This window comes from Hakea prostrata, chromosome 11, assembly GCF_041222555.1.
Source record: "Hakea prostrata isolate BN-2017 chromosome 11, UWA_Hpros_2, whole genome shotgun sequence".
NCBI lineage: Eukaryota > Viridiplantae > Streptophyta > Magnoliopsida > Proteales > Proteaceae > Hakea > Hakea prostrata.
In genome coordinates this window covers 11,018,061-11,024,060 of record NC_142610.1, presented here as the reverse complement: position 1 = coordinate 11,024,060, position 6,000 = coordinate 11,018,061, and the positions used below count along the sequence as shown (strand labels likewise).

At 34.2% G+C, this 6,000-nt stretch overlaps 1 pseudogene across 1 annotated transcript; it reads right to left on the bottom strand.

Moving 5' to 3' along the window:
* Positions 1-1,590: 1,590 nt before the first annotated feature.
* On the bottom strand, positions 1,591-3,135 carry LOC149000076 (glycerophosphodiester phosphodiesterase GDPD2-like; annotated as a pseudogene). The gene is made up of 2 exons (XR_016170793.1): positions 2,673-3,135; positions 1,591-2,564 (listed from the first exon to the last, which is right to left on the bottom strand). The product of XR_016170793.1 is annotated as a glycerophosphodiester phosphodiesterase GDPD2-like (transcript).
* Positions 3,136-6,000: the final 2,865 nt, after the last annotated feature.

Genomic DNA, 6,000 nt, shown 5'->3' with positions numbered 1-6,000 from the left:
ATATGAACACTTCCAGTAGTACACTAAAAAGGGGGGAAAATTCAATTTCTTCTTAATGAAACTTGAAAATGGATCTCTTTATCTTTTAATTTGTGAAAATGTCTACAATTTTTTACCAAAGAAAGAAAGAAAAAAAAAATCTCCAATTGAAGCATGTAAATAAAACTATTGTGATTTTGAATTATCAATCATATTAATAAATTTTGCATGAAATCTTATTTGGATGGAATTTTTGGCCTTATATCAATACAATATACTTGTATAAAGTTGGTAATAAGTATGTTTTAGGAAGCCAAACCACGACCCTTATTAGATATATGAACCTCATCCTTTTATCATAGTACAAGAGATTATCTTTTAGGACTCTTTATCAAGAAATTGAATTATTATCTTAACTTTTTCAATCAAAATGTTCTTATTTAGGTGTTTCTAGCATAGTATTTCAAATATTTTTCTTTTTTTAAATCTATTTTAAGAAAAGTGAATTAATTTTTTCCCTTTTTCAATTAAATGTTCTTATTTATGTGTTTCTACCAAAACAAAGAAACTGAATTTTCAACAAAAAGTTCATATTTAGATGTTTCTTTTGATGGTAGAGAGAATTATAAGCCTCCATTACAAACCAATAACCTTAACAATGCCTATATATACACAAAGATATGATAGTTCTTACCAATACAAGAATTTGACAAACAACTTTGCTAGCAAAAGCTTTTGACAGAAATGGCTTCAATTAGGCCTCACTTTGCCTTTCTCTTTGTCCTCTCTTTTATCTTCTTTGCTGAATCTATTGGTGAGTTTCTTCCTCTCTTTTATCTTCTTTGCTGAATTTATTGGTGAGTTTCTTACACACACACAAATTCATACATTAGTGAAGAGAAGAAACAAGACTAATCCCTTTTAATTTTTTTCTATGCAGCTACTGAAGTGAAGGAAGTAAGTGAAATTGGTGAGAAACTGGGACCAAATTGCTGGAGTTGTAGATCGGACTTAGAAGGATGTACTCTTGAATGTTTTGAGGAGGGACGTATTACAGGTCTTAAATGCCATATAGTGCGTGAAAATGGAAGTAGCAAGTGTTGTTGCACTTAATAAGAAGTATCAATCAAGGACCCAAATAAATGTTACCCTATATTACATGACGGAAAAAAAAAAGATAAAACAATAAAGAACTCTTCTAATTGCTTGCTTATACCTCTCTTAAACATTTAGTTGTGCCAGTCTATGCTTCATTATAGAGCAGGTCTTTTGTACTTGTTTTCAAACTAAATCTTCCAGCACTCAAAACAGGTGAATGGTTTGATCTTGGGGCTTCATTTCAACACCCCCAGCAAGCTAGCCCTAGGTTGCCCTTCAAGATTTTATTTTAGCAAGGGCTTCGCTCAGCCTCATTTGTTCACCTATTGTTTTTGGACATTTTTGATGTCTTGGGTATTTTTTTTTTCTTATATTCTTGGTATGAGTAATTTGGATCCTGAGGATTCAGCAAAATCATTTTTAATAAAAAAATTGACATTTTGTATTTGCGTTCCTTATGGTATCCAAAAAAAAACATGCTGTCATTTTTAGGGTTAAAATGCCGTTGTGCTTTATAATTTCTTTTTTTCAACTTACCCAAATCTGGAGTAGGTATGAGATACATATAATCAATTACTTTAATAAGCAGATCAATTGTCATGCATTTCTTGTATATATGCATTTTAACACATGTAAAACAGATAGCCCCATACAAGGCACCATACATTGGTCCTTGGAGTGAGAAAGATCAAATAATTATACAAAGATTCTCATTGGGAAGTGTTCTCCTCCTTGAAAAATCCCATTGAGGAGAGGATTTCATGGTCTTAAAGTCTGCTATCTAACCTCAGCAGCAATGAGAGTTCATCAGGCAAGAATTTCTGCATTTGTAGTGTTTTCTTCTGCACATCCCCTTTAGGAAGGTTATCTTCTTTGCTCTTCTTAAGCTGTTCCATGTAATCAGACAGTGAAGCTGAAATCTCAGGAACCATATCTACAATCACCCCATTCACACCTGCTACATGTTGCAAGTAAACTGCTTTTGGCACATTGTTCAACTCACCATAAGTTAGGAGTGAAAGATTTGCTTCTCTGATATTGTTTATAGCACTTTGATTCCTTAATATTGCTTTGACATCTGAAACAATCCCTTGCAACCCACAAGCCAAGCAGAGCTTTAAAGCCTCCTCCAATGAATGCATTCTCATATCAGTATAAATTTCAGATCCTCCATCAGTCAAGAAGAACACAGGGTAGATGCTCTGCAACTCTCTAATCAACCTTGCTGCATCAGGTTGGAATGTTGAGAAGATAACAGGTCTTTCTTTGACATATTCAAAAACTACTTTTAAGATTACTTGAATAGCATGGATGAGTTCTTCATCTTGATAAACAATCTCATCATCAAATTTCAACTCAATATTGAAACCCAGTGAAGGATTCACATTCTGGAATGCCTCTTGCAATGTACATAATGCATCATCTTGTTCAACCTTCCAGCTCAAAACCCTCTGATCTTCAGCCCTTCTTAATAATCTTCTTCCAACCTGAATTTTCAATAATGTCAGTAAGAATCAGATATCAATATCAGTTTCTTAGATGGTTCTTAAGAAAACCCAGAAAGCATAATCGAATTAAAAGGCAAGATGAATTACATTTGAAGACTCTGGTTGAGGTCCACAGCAGACGAATTCAGCTAAAGTTAGCTCCGTAAGTCTTCTCTCTGAAGTCTCACCATTTTCTTGTTATGTAATGATGAAGTTGTCATGGAAGATGACTGGGTAATTATCTTTGGTCACCTGAACATCGAATTCAATGAAATCAACTGCAAACTGCAAACTTTCCAGCATTGTTGAAAGATAGAATTGAATTCTCTTTGATTTGATTCAGCCTTGAATCTGATGACTCTAACACGTTCATTCCGCTCCCTCTGTGGCCAATGACAAGAAACTTTGGCCTTTTCAAGGATGCTTTGTTGACATTACAAAACATGCTAGAAGATTTACCTCCATCATTGATTTTACAAAACATGCGGTGATAAACTGCTACCATAGTGGCTTTTTCTCGCACTCGATTGAGATAGCATAGGTGGGAGACATCAAGTGCTCTGAGAGCCATTGCAAGAAGCAACAAAGTCAAGAAACATAGAGAGAGCAGAGACAGAGATGATATTAAATGAAGAATATTCGAATTTTTTTGGGATATTCTGATTAATTAATTACGTTTAATTTTCGGATTTTGTGCAACACTAAGCTGCCTACGGTCCAGATGAATCCCTGTGGTCGAATCTCAACTACCCATTTTGATTTTCTTTTTCTTTATTTACTTTTTGAACTATAGTACTAAAATCAAAACAAAACGAAACGGGTGGTTGAAATTTGATATGGACCACCACTTTAGATCAAGACCGTAGGCAGCTCAGTGCTGCGCACTAGTTTAGTTGGGCAACACTGAAGCAAAATCCTTTATTTTTCTCTTTGTAGTATCTAATAAATAAATATAATCAAAAACCCATTATTAATATTTCTTCAATTTATATACCAGTGATATAAAGACTAGAATAATATATATTTAGAAAATCAGCATGTAAAATGACCCTCAAATTACCTACAAGGCTACAACCATCAATTATCCGGAAAAATAGAATATATATATATATATATATATATAAGCATAACAATAATCATATGTCCACCTATCAAAAATACAAAAGCAAATTGCACTGACACCCCAAAATGGAGGCCTTAAAGTGCTAACACCTCATTTTATGTTTAAAAAGCATAGACACTTCAAATTGAATTTTCATTGGACACATTAATTCAATTTGTCACTCAAAATCGTTAAATCATTGTTTGTTTATTTATTTTGTTCTTCATACTTTGGTATGGATACTTTTGGAATTGAAAGTTAATAAACAACAATTTAACAATTTTTAGTGACAAATTGGACTAATGCGTCCAATGAAAATCCAATTTTGGGAAGTCTGTATTTTCCAGATATTAAGTGGAGTGTCAAGTGCTTTAAGGCCTCCATTTTGGGGTGTTGATGCAATTTGCTCAAAATACAATGTACAAAATCTTTACATGTAGAATATCTATATTTCACTCCATGCCTTCATTGTCTCAAAAGCCTTCAGCCATTGTCTCCCTACTCAAATATTCCTCGTTTGTATAGAGCCTCTTTGTCAATCCCAGCTGTATTCTTTGTTGAAATAGCTGAAGATGACAACCACCTCTTTTACTCTTTGCCCGGAAGAAAAAAAAATTTGCCTCCATTTGAACCGGCTCTAAACCATCCTTTAGATTCATCAAGGTTTAGTTATGGCTCTTGGGATCATTTTCCAGCATGTCTATTTGTGACTTGGTGGGAAGTTGGTGTTTGGTGCTCGTAACTCCATTTTTTCCACTTGAAATAGCTTGGTTTAAGAACAATTTTATCTTACTTCCTTGTGAATGCTCTTACTTAATTATTGTATGTAGAGTCCAAGTATCTTAATGTTAGTTCAGGTTTTTTATTTTGTTTTTCGCACGAAGTTTCTTTAACTAATCAAGGTAATTGTTGAATCTTAGTTTTATTGGCCTGGTAAGAAGTGAAGCACTATGTTGAAAAAGAAATGACAAGAGAGATGGGAAGTAGACATACAAGAACAGGGAAGTTGAATCCCATCATATTTGCCATTGATTGAGTTTTTGCCTGTTGGGTGCCTTCTCTTTAGAATCTCTTGTGTAATTCTTTTGTCCGTCCTTAATTAGTTTATTGATCTTCTATTAATTTTGCTATAGTTAGCACCCCTTTTACGTTGAGAATAAAAAATAATTCTACGTAGATACAACACCCTTACTCACACTTAACTAAATTGCTATGCGCCCTTGTGTAGCATTATAAACACAAGCAAACAAATGTCATCATCTCATCTATGGTGGGAAAGGAACCTTAGAAGATGTAGTTTGAACTCCTGATCTCTAGATTTGATTTAGAAAATCATCTGCCTTGACGTCTCTAGAAAATCATCCACCCCCTAGTTTTGAACATTCCAAGGAACAAGCTAATTGTTGTTACATGGGGTTTAGGATCTTCCCTATTGCAGTCAAGTCAGTTGTCATCCCCTCCCCCCCCCCCGGCGGCGGGAGGGAGTTTTTCTCGTACATTCCTAGCTTTCTTTCACTTTGGGATTTTCGTCCTAAACAAAATGCTTGGCCTTACTGACCAAAACCTGCCTCAGCCAGTCTCATAAAGACAAGATCAAAGTTAGAACCCAACTAGGGTATTTAAGGTCTAAGTCAAGGATTTAGGGCATGTTTGGTTATATGAATCCAGAGATTTCAAGTCTCTGAATTCACAAATGAGAGATTTATACCCTTTTGGTTGAGTAAATCATTCATGAAATCTAAAGGTTACCTTTTAACACTAAAAACGTGAATCTGTATGTTTATGAGTATTAGGTGAAATCCAAAGATTTCACTCTTACTATAAAAGCACTAAATATTTGAACCATGACTCTATAGACATTTGTTCAAAATGAATCTATAAATTTTATTCCAAAGATTCAGGCTAACCAAACAGTTAATTTTATTAACCATGACTCGATAAATTTGAAATCTCTAGATTTTTGAAATCTCCAGACTCAAGTAACCAAACAGGCCCTTAAGAAACCTAGACCAACAACCCCTTTTGCAACACTAGTTGAGTCTATCAAGACTGACCATATCACCATTTCATGCAGGCAAAATAATGTGCCAATCTAGATCTACTTTCTAGGCGCAACACTTCAGACTTCTAATAGCTTGTTGAGTTATTATTGGCAATTTTAACATATTTGAACTCTAATAGTAGGCAGTTGTTATATGTTTCTCTTATTTCTCTTGTAAGCAAATGGCAGTTGATCCTAATAATAGTTTATGCATTTCAGATTTAATAAGAAACTATTAAATAAAGAATATCCATCTACTTTTGCTGGTGCAAGATGTCTGTTCTTGCACATTT